The sequence below is a fragment of the Malania oleifera genome, chromosome 9, assembly GCF_029873635.1.
Source record: "Malania oleifera isolate guangnan ecotype guangnan chromosome 9, ASM2987363v1, whole genome shotgun sequence".
Lineage (NCBI taxonomy): Eukaryota > Viridiplantae > Streptophyta > Magnoliopsida > Santalales > Ximeniaceae > Malania > Malania oleifera.
The window spans coordinates 92,361,732-92,373,654 of NC_080425.1; positions in this window are offsets into that span (position 1 = coordinate 92,361,732).

Genomic DNA, 11,923 nt, shown 5'->3' on the forward strand with positions numbered 1-11,923 from the left:
GTAAATTTTCTTATGTTTTCATTATCAGTTTTTTCCCTAAGCATTTTTTACGAACCTTTTCTTTATGAGTATAGTTCTAAGGATGATTTGTACGTATTATTTAAGAAAATTAAATTCCTAAAGCAGTTAATTTTAAGTGATTATTTATTAATTTTTTTTATAATTTTTTATTTTAATATAATTTTTAGTAAAAATTTAGGGTAATAAAAATTATTAAAAAAATTCTAGTTTTTTATTCAAATAAAAAAAATTTAGGATTTTAAAATATGAAATTGTTGTTTTTAATTTATTTTTCTTCTTCTTCTTATTTTGTTAACCAAATTGAAGACAAAAATTAGATCATGCTGCTTGGGGCAACCGGACACTTAATAATCAAGGGTATTATTGGTATAAAAAAATTGACTTGTGGGAGTGTGGGACTTGATTACCCCAGGAAGCTTATGTCAACTGGAGCCCACTGACACCTGTTGAGTCCTTATTTTAAATGTGAATTTACCTTTTCCCCCCATCTAGATCTCTTTAAGACGCAATGTAGAACAAAATGTGCAAGGGTATCATTGGAAAATCAGTACAATGGAGTATGGTGCTTACAGGACATGTCTTTAAAAAAAATATTAATGAATTCATAAAGCCTCGCAAGTATATATATGTATTTTGATAATTAATTTTAATAAAAATATTAAAATTTAATATAATATTTTATATTACTTTTTTAAAACTTTAAAAATATTATGGATATAAATTTATTTGGGCCGGATGAATTTAAATGTAAAATTAATTGAAAAAATCAAATAAACCATAATTATTTTGAAAGAGGATTTAAAATATAAAATTTGAGTAAAATTTAAATACTCTATTTTATGAAACATGAAAATTTGAATATTTGAATTACCTGTATTTCAATTAATAATTTAAATGATAAAGAAAGTAGAAACTAATAATTTAAATTAATTTTATAATAAAGTATTGAAAAAAATGATGGAAAATTGTTGAATTGGAATTGTTTTTGCAAAAAATTATTTAGTGAAATCTATTTAGGGATTTTTTAAATTTTGTCTAATAAGTTTTTTAAATAATAATAAATAAAATAAATGGATTAATGTAGAGAGAGACCTCCATCTAAGAGAGAGAGAGAGAGAGGACAAAAGGTTTACAAAATAGGTGAAAAAAAAAAACGTGCCATATCTCAACATAGGATTTCGTAATATGATCCACACAATTCATATATATATTAAGCTTGATTACATATTGTATATATAAATTGTACTTAAGGTCCATTTGGGTCAAGGATTTAACTTGGGAAATGAAAAGAAAAGGGAAATAAGAAATAAATTTATTTTTTCTTTCTCTGTTAAATACTATAAAAAATAAAAGTTTATTTTAATACGACTAAAAAATAGGACATATTAAATATTAGTAAGGTGTAAAATTAAAATTTTGTTCATAAATTTAAATAATTATTTATTATCTATTATTTATTATGAACTCAAAAATATTTCACGTTGTTATTTACTTTAAGGTAACAATATAATTTGTTGCATAACTAATTACAACTAACCTATCAAATCTAGTTTATTCCTCAAAAAAGGATCGGCAAATCAAACATAACTTTAGAAATTTGAGTGCATGAACCTAATTCCCTTCTTAGTTATGAAGCAAGCGACCCCACCAACTCACCCTTTTAAGTGAATTAGAAAATGAAGATATTTGTTTCTTCATGCTCCCAACATTATTATAAGATGTAAATAAGAAAAAGTAATTTCTTTTTCTTTTTTAAAGAAAGCCAAAAGAACTAAAACAAGAGTGGGGATTTGGATGAATTTTATAATTATTGAATTTAAAATTGGAGGTGTTTAATTATTTAGTACTCTATTATGAATATTTAATAACTCCAACATGGTAAAAGGTTTTTTGGCTTGTCAAGGGGAGGGAGGCAACACCATTTGGTGTTCCTCTAGTTTTTGTTTTTTGTTTGATTTGTTTGGTGTTGATTTCATATAGGCCAAATACTGTATTGGTATTTTTATTGGTTTTGATGTATGGGATGATTTTGATAATTTATATGTAAATTACATGTGTCCTGCTTGTTACCACAATTTTCCTCCACCATAAGCGAGAGCTATCAATAAAATTGGGATTTCATTACAAAAAAAAAAAACATGGTAAAGGGTTGAGGAATCGTCCAATGGGTATTAAGTTATTTTTTATTAATTGATAGGTATGTAATATCGTAATATTTATTACACTTTGATTTTTGTTTGGTGTATTTTGATTTGTTTTTTGTTGTGTTTATGTTTTTATTTTCTTTGTTAGTTATGTTTTAGTTTTATTGTCCTAATTTTGTTGGTTGCTAGTATTGTTTTTTTGGGAGAATTTTTCCGTTATCTCCCTTTTGCTTATCATGTAATCACGGTATTTTTCCACCAAAGTGAGGGTATATTAATAAATAAATGGAGGCATTGCCCTCTTTTAGTGTGTGTGTGTATATATAACACTTAATAACCTTTTATTTTTATGCGCTTGTATAAGAATTATAAATGTTTAGAGTGTTCAAACATAGATGACATTTTTTTCGGATTCTTCACTAATCTAAATGTTGGAATTTGTATGATCCCAAAAGGAGGGAGGGTGAATTGGGTTTTAAAAATATTTCGCCCAATTTAAACATTTACACCGATTCACTACAATTCATATCTCATTCAGTATAATAGCGTGTATGAAAAATGATGAAGTTATACGTTTAAAAATACACATGAGGCATATCTCATTTAACTCAAATGTGTGCATGCAAATAATCATAATAGTAAATAAATAATCATTTACATGTGAAAATTAAAGTGTAGAAAGTAAATGAGATAAAGAGAGAGACACATGATATTTGTTATCAAGATTCGGTTAAACCAGCTTATGTCCCCGCCTTGTGCATACGCCCCAAGAATTACACTATCCCTGTTCACTTAAACGGACAGAGTAGAAGCCATTATAACCTCTCCTTATGAGACGAGGTAAATCCCAACTCAATTACCAGGTTGAGCTCAATTGGTCTTCCTTACGGGGCAGAGACACCCCAGTTCAATTTTCAGACTGAACCAAATCGATCTCACTTACGGGATTGAAACTTTTTAGTTCAATTAATGGGCTAAAAACCCAACCGGTACAATAAAAATATTTTTGTACATATTACATGTTTCAAACAATGAGCTGAGATGTATACATTTAAGCTCATAAAATGCACTCTAATATGATATGATATAAGCTCAGTAGAGTAAGGGTGTTTTTCTAAAAATGATTTTGTTATCTTTGAAAAGAATATATATGATAAATGCTTCAAAGATTTGACCTCGAATAAAATTTTCTCCTAAAATATATTTCAACAAAAACTATAGAACTTAGGGTTTTGCTCTCAAAAATATTTTTGCAAAAACAATACATATATGATCTTTGATGTGAACTAAATATGCAATAAAAATTTCAAAGATCAAAATGTAATAAAAGTTTTCTCCAACAAAGATTTGCAATAAAAGATATTTGGAGAAGTTAGGATTTATACACAAAAATTTTTTTATAATAAACACACTGCAAAAATAAATGCTCAATAAAAATACTCTATTCTAAAATGAATTTTGAAATGATTAAATAAAAGAGAGTTTGAGAGAGATTTGTTTAAAAAAATATGCCTCAAAGAAATGATTTTAGTAATAAAGAATTGGTTTGAAAGAACTTTGATTAACAAAGGATTAGAAAAAATTTTAGAGTTAATCAAAGTTACTAATCTAAGCAAATGAAGGGGTATATATAGAGTTTGGAAGATTTTTTTGCCGTTGAGGACACGTTAGGTATTATTAAAAAAATTTAATTAATTTTTAAACTCATTTTAGTGTTTAAAAATGGTCTGACCCGATAGGTTCAGTTGACCAAGGGCAAAGGCCAGTTGATCAACATGTGTAAATATTGAATTTTAAGTCATAGCTCGGTTGACCATAGAAGCATGATGGTCAATCATTGCACAACGATTTTGAACCCGTTGTGGGTTCGGTCGACAAAGGCAAAATGGCCGGTTGACCATTTATGAGGTTTGGTCGACCAATGTGATTTTAAACTATAAATTCGGTCGACTAGGTAGGTGGAAAAGTCAAATTTTCAGAGGCCGATCGATCATGGAAGCTTAGTTCAAAAGTGGGTCGGTTGACCGAGCAAGTCAAACTTTTTACATCCTGGCCTACAAAGTGTTTAGTCAACTGTGGTGATTTAAACGTTACTAGGTTGGTCGACCAGAGCTATTCAATTAACTCAAAAACTCCAACGTCGGTCGACAAGTCTGTTTTTGTCCCAAATTTGACCATAAATTATTTTTAAACCTTTTGTATGATTTTAGTCTTTTAGAAAAAGATTTTTCTTATAAATGTTAAGTGTCCTAAGGTTATTTGGTTCCCTATGGTCAAACTATGGTTCTGTCTGAGCATATAATCAGATCATGCAGATGCATACATTACTACAGACAAAAAATAAAAATTAAATGCATATACAATTAAAAGCAGATGTCTTCATTTTCCTTTTACTCTTCAAAACTCCATGGAAAATGTCATAATGATGATAAGCTTGAAGTTTTTCATGACTTTCACTTCTCCTTATATGTATGTTTGAATTAAAGATCTGTTCACATATTAAATACACACATAAGAATCATATGTTTTGTTAACATTAAAATAGAGATCGAACTCAAAAAGTCAAACTAAACTTAATTACTAAAAATAATTTTATGATACAAAATTAATTTTAAGTTGGTCTTTAAGAACTTAATTGCCTAGTCCTATTTTCGTAGTTAATATTTAATTTTGAATATAAAAATTGGTTTATAATGTTTTCAAAACTTACTACATCAAAAATTGCTTTTAAACTATATATGTGTGCGTGCATGTATATATCAGTTCTCTTATAAAAATATTGATTAAATAAAATATTAATGATAATGTCATAAAATATTGTGAACTTGCAAATATTTTTCAAATTTCTGTTGATATTTACTTTTTAAGATCTTAAATACTATTAATTTGACATAGAAATTATTTAAATTATAAAAAAAATAAAAAAATTGTAACGACCCAAAAAATATATATATTAATTAAAAAAATATTATTATTAATTAATTAATCATTATTAAGAAAATTAATTAAATTAAGAAATTTAAGAATTTTGGAAATATATAAGTATTTATAAGTATTTATAAGTATTATATATATATATAAAGAGTATATATAAAGAAAGATAAAGGTTAAAGAGGATAAAGGAAAGAAAAAAAAAAAACTTAAAGGTTGAGTTTTCTGGAGAAGTAGAAGAGGAGAAGAAAGATGAAGATTCACGCGCAGATAAGAGCAGGAAAGAGAAAGAAAAAAAAATTAAAATATATTCTCTCACGCTTTCTACTACTCTTCTTTCTATGATTTCGCGGCCGATTCTCGTCCAATTGAAAATCCGAGAATATCATCGAACTTTATTCTCTGCCACCGACATATCTATCGAAGTGGATTTGTTGTAGGAATTGCGTGGACATATCTCTTGAGGTAAGACAAATTCTTATTATCTTAATTTTTCTTAAATTTTAAGCCAAATAGGTAATCAGACACCATCACGAGAATTTAGGGATGATTCTCTACAAGTCTAACGGAGCGAAATTCTCGTAGGGTTGTTGTAGGAATAGTTCTAAAATTAGGATAAATGAGTTATTTAGAAATTAATTAGTATTTAATTATTATAAATTAGGAAAGGTTAAAATAATATTTTATTGGGGTTGATTTGATTAAACTACGATTTGGATGAGCGCTACGGGTATAATTTTAGGAGCCCTGCAGGCGTGGTTCAGGGAATTAGGTAAGGGGGAATAAAATTATATCAGTATTTTATTAAAGTAAACCAGTTATTTACGAGCATACGAAATTTATTATTTATCTATATGATTTTCAGAATAGCCTGATTACTGAGAAAATAATGATTTTGGTTTAAAGTTATATTTGGGATAATTGTTTATGATATTAAAACCGTGTGGCATGAGAACAATTTCTTTTTAATAAATTGAATATGAATTTTTGTGACATTTAGGTTTGCATGTGGGGGTGTTTGAAATGATTATAGCATGATGAATGAGTTGTTATGTTTGACTCCTGTGTGAAAATGTATTGATCTGTTGGGATACTGTGTGGGAAATGTATTGATATGTTGGAATCCTGTGTAGAAATGATTTGATACATTTGTGTGAACTAACTGGTGTGGTTATTCGTATGCATTTCAATAACGTTGGCATGAGGAGGTTGTTATATTGCCTAAATGTAAATCATGATATGACATTGGTAGGTTGAGGAGTTTGTCATATTGTCATTTATATGGGGTAGGACATTGGCAGGTCGAGGGCTTGTTCTACTGATGTATGACGGGTAGGTCATGGGAATTGGATACTGGTGAATAATGGCACCTGTGTGGGCCATGTTTTATACCCTATGTGGGTAGTGGTGCCTGTGTGAACCACGTTATATATTATGTGAATAATGGCGCTTGTGTGGGCCATGTTATGTACCCTGTGTGGGTAGTGGTGCCTGTGTGGGCCACGTTATATTCTGTGTGGATAATGGCACCTGTGTGGGCCATGTTATATTCCCTGTGTGGGTAGTGGTGCCTGTGTGGGTCACGTTATATCCTGTGTGGATAATGGCGCTTGTGTGGGCCATGTTATGAACCCTGTGTGGTTAGTGGTGCCTGTGTGGGCCACGTGTAGATAGGAAGTACGTAGGTGCCTGTGTGGACCTACTGACATATACGCAGTTGCTCTATGTGGGCCATGTACTGAGAACATTGGAAGATGAAGTATGAGTTGCATGATTCTTGTGTGGATGTGTTGTGCACATGTGAATTTAATTATAGCATAAAAATAATGGTATAACATATTGTGAATGCATGTGTGTGCATGCGGCGAGGTAAACATACCACCGTAGGCTTGCTGAGAAAGGCGAGTGCTCTGCTAGGTAGTTTCTTAGTATCAGTGCAAAGGGATGCTACTTGTATGGGCGGGTAGACATCCCGATCCTCAGAAACCTTAGCCTTTAAAATAATAAAATGTGTATACTGGCGGCGAGGTAATACTTCACCTAAGGGCTTATTGAGTAAGATGAGTGCTCTGGTAAGTAGTTTTTAGTACCAGAGCAGAGGAAAGTTACTTGTATGGGCGGGTAATCTTCCCTATCCTTGGGGACTTTCGTCTGTATAAAAATTATGTACTTGTGCATTTTGGGTGTGCGTATGATATCATATGTTAGTGATGTTACCAGTGATACGTTTTCTCAGTTGTTATTGATGTTATATAAGAAGCAGTTTATTTTGAGATATAAATATTAAAACTCAATTGTCACACACTGTTATAATTTATTCCACTCTTACTGAGAAGTGTCTCACCCTAATGGATTAACATTTTTTCAGGTTCTTCTGGAGACCGGGTTTGAAGGCCTAGGCTGTTACTGTTTTTGTGTTTTTTTTTTTTTTTTGGGTATTGTGAGATACCGAAATATGTATAAATATTTTTGTACTAGATTATGTTTTAAATACTAGTTGTGGAGATAAACATCTGGATGTTGTAGTGTTTGTTTTTGGGTTGTTATATAGAATTCTGGTATTTATTTGAGATATTTATTATGTTCCGCTGCGTGCATGATAATTATGGTATCAGATACAGGTGATTGGAACACGTGACACTCAGGCCCCACTTGGCGGGTCAGGGCGTCACAAAAATTGTTAAAAATTAATTGATTTCATGAATAAACTAAATGAAAATATATTAAATATGACGTTTATTGTTGAAATAAAAGTAAAATTATTTTATTTATTTATTTATGCTTTGAAAAAGAAATTTTATATACTACATATTGCTTTCACTCTAGGCTTGGCAAAAACAAAAAGAAAAAAAATATGCTTTTAAGGTCATGCCAAATGATGAGAACTAACTACATACATAAGAATAGAATTAAGTAAGATAGAATGTAATCAAATTTATTATTCAATTTTTTCATACTTTCTATTCAAACTTTTCATTTAATTTCATTTCCAAAAAAATTATTATTACAGATTTTGTATAAGAATATAATATAATCAAATTTATTACTGTTGTTGTCTAAAAATCGAACTACCTTCACAAATTGTATCCAAAAAACAAATACAGTGATCCAATCATAGTAAATTTCTTGTGTTTCCATTATCAGTTTTTTCCCTATGCATTTTCTACGAACCTTTTCTTTATAAGTATAGCTTTAAGGATGATTTGTCGGTATTATTTAAGAAAATCAAATTCCTAAGGCAATTAATTTTAAGTGTTTATTTATTTATTTATTATGTTCTCATATTTTAATATAATGTTTAGTAAAAATTTAGGGGAAGAACAATTATAAAAAAAAAAATTCTAGTTTTTTATTCAATTAAAAAAAATTAGGAATTTAAAATATGAAATTGTTGTTTTTAATTATTTTTCTTCTTCCTCTTACCTATTTATACACGACTATATTAGGATACATGTGTAATTTGAAAAGTTACTTAAGGGAGTGAGGGAAAAAAAATGGAACGACTTGAGAATGTGGAATGACTTTGTACCCAAAAGACAGATATAGTGATCCAATCGTAGTAAATTTTCTTGTATTCCCATTATCATTTTTTCCCTAAGCATTTTCTATGAACCTTTTCTTTATAAATATAGCTCTAAGGATGATTTGTACCTATTATTTAAGAAAATCAAATTCCTAAAGCAATTAATTTTAAGTGATTATTTATTTATTTATTTATTTTATAATTTCATATTTTAATATAATTTTTAGTAAAAATTTAGGGTAGTAAAAATTATTAAAAAAAACTCTAGTTTTTTATTCAAATAAAAAAATAGGATTTTAAAATATGAAATTGTTGTCTTTAATTTATTTTTCTTCTTCCTCTTATTTTGTTAACCAAATCGAAGACAAAATTAGACCATGCTGCTTGGGGCAACCGTGCACTTAATAAACAAGGGTATTATTGGTATAAAAAAATTGACTTGTGGGAGTGTGGGACCTCGATTACGCCAGGAAGCTTATGTCAACTGGAGCCCACTAACGCCTGTTGAGTCCTTATATCAAATGTGAATTTACCTAAATGTGCAAGGGTATCATTGGAAAATCAGTACAATGGAGTATGGAGCTTACAGGACTTGTGTCCCTTTAAAAAAAATATTAATGGATTCATAAAGCCTCAAATAAAAATATTATAATTTAATATAATATTTTATATTATTTTTTCAACATACTTCATAAATATTAATAAATTTATATGAATAATATAATATTTAAAAAAATTACATGCAATACGTAAAACTTTAAAAATATTATGAATATAAATTTATTTGTGGCAAATCAATTTAAATGTAAAATTAATTGAGAAAAATCAAATAAACCATAATTATATTGAATGAGGATTTAAAATATAAAATTTGAGTAAAATTTAAATACTTTATTTTATGAAACATGAAAAGTTGAACACTTACTAAATTACCTGTATTTCAATTAATAATTTAAATGATAAAAAAAGTAGGAACTAATAATTTGAATTAATTTTATAATATAAAAGTATTGAAAAAAATTATGGAAAGCTGTTGAATTGGAATTATTTTTGCAAAAAATGTTACAAAAAAAATTGTGGGGTTTGCATGGACCCCTCCGTCTAACAAGAGAGAGAGAGGACAAAAGGTTTACAAAATAGGTGAAAAAAAAAAAACCGTGCCACATGTCAACATAGGATTTCGTACTATGATCCACACTTCATATATATATATATATATATATATATATATATATATTGTGTTTTTTTAAATATTACTTATGAAAATATGCTTGATTACATATTGTATATATAAATTGTACTTAAAGGTCCAGGTTAAGAATTTAACTTGGGAAATGAAAAGAAAAGGGAAATAAGCTTTCTCTTTTGAATACTATAAAAAATGAAAGTTTATTTTAATATGACTAAAAAATAGGAAATATTAAATATTAGCAAGGTGTAAAACTAAAATTTTGGTCATAAATTTAAATAATTATTTATTATCTATTTCTTATTATGAACTCAAATATATTTCACGTTATTATTTACTTTAAAGTAATAATATAATTTCTTGCATAACTAATTACAACTAACCTATCAAATCTAGTTTATTCCTCAAAAAAGATCAGCAAACCAAACATAACTTTAGAGATTTGAGCGTATGAACCTAGTTCCCTTCTTAGTTAAGAAGCAAGCGACCCCACCAACTCACCATTTTAAGTGATTGAGAAAAGGAAGATATATGTTTCTTAGTGCTCCCAGCATTATTATAAGCTGTGAATAAGAAAAAACAATTTCTTTTTCTTTTTTAAAGAAGGCTAAAAGAACTGAAACAGGAGTGGGGATTTGGATGAATTTCATAATTATTGAATTTAAAATTGGAGGTGTTTAATTATTTAGTACTCTATTATGAATATTTAATAACTCCAACATGGTAAAGGGTTTTTTGGCTCGTCAAGACAAGGGAGGCAACACCATTTGGTTTTCCTCTAATTTTTGTTTTTTGTTTGATTTGTTTGGTGTTGATTTTGTATAGGCCAAATATTGTATTGGTATTTTTATTTGTTTTGATGTATGGGATGATTTTTATAATTTATATGTAAATTTCGTGTATCCTAGTTGTTATCACGGTTTTCCTCTACCATAACCGAGGGCTATCGATAAAATTGGGAATTCGTTAAAAAAAAAAACATGGTAAAGGGTTGAGGAATCATCCAATGGTGTTAAGTAATTTTTAATTTTTTTGATTAGTAAATGATAAATTATATTGATCAAATGGATATGTACAGAAACTCTTGGCATACCCGAGAGGAAGGAAGCCAAAAAACTTCCATCAACAAATTGATAGGTATGTAATATCGTACTATATTTATAACACTTAATAACCTTTTATTTTTATGCGCTTGTATAAGAATTATAAATGTTTAGACTGTTCAAACAAAGATGACATTTTTTTTCAGATTCTTCACTAATCTAAATGTTGGAATTGGTGTGATCCAAGAGAGGAGGTGAATTGAGTTTTAAAAATATTTCGACTAATTTAAACATTTACACCGATTCACTATTGTCCATATCTCATTTAGTATAATAGCGTGTATGAAAAATGATGAAACTATACGTTCAAACATACACGTGCGACATATCTTATTTAACTCAAATGTGAGCATGCAAATAATCGTAATAGTAAATAAACAAGCATTCATATACGGAAATTAAAGTGCAAAAAGTAAATGAGATAAAGAGAGAGACACACGATATTTGTTATTGAGATTCGGTCAAACCAGCCTATGTCCCTGCCTTGTGCATACCCCCAAAGGATTACACTATCCCTCCTTACTTAAACAGACGAAGCAGAAACCGTTACAATATCTCCTTATGGGGCGAGGTAAACCCCAGCTCAATAACTAGGTTGAGCTCAACTGGTCTCCCTTACAGGGCGGAGACACCCCAATTCAATTTTCGGGCTGAACCAAACCAATCTCACTTATAGGACCGAGACTCTCCAGTTCAATTAACGGGTTGAACCCAACCGAAACAAAAAAATATTTTTGTACATAATACATGCTTCAAACAATGAGTTAGGATATACACATTTAAGCTCATAAAATGCATACTCTAATATGATATGATATAAGCTCAGTAGAGTAAGGGTATTGTGATAATTCGAAAAAAAAATTAATTAAAAAAAGTAAGAGTAATTATTAATTAATTAATTAAACATTATTAAATTAATTAAATAAAAAAAAATAATAATGGAAATTTTAAAGATAAATTATTTAAATGAATGAATGAATTAATTAAGTATTATTAAATATGATGTATTAAA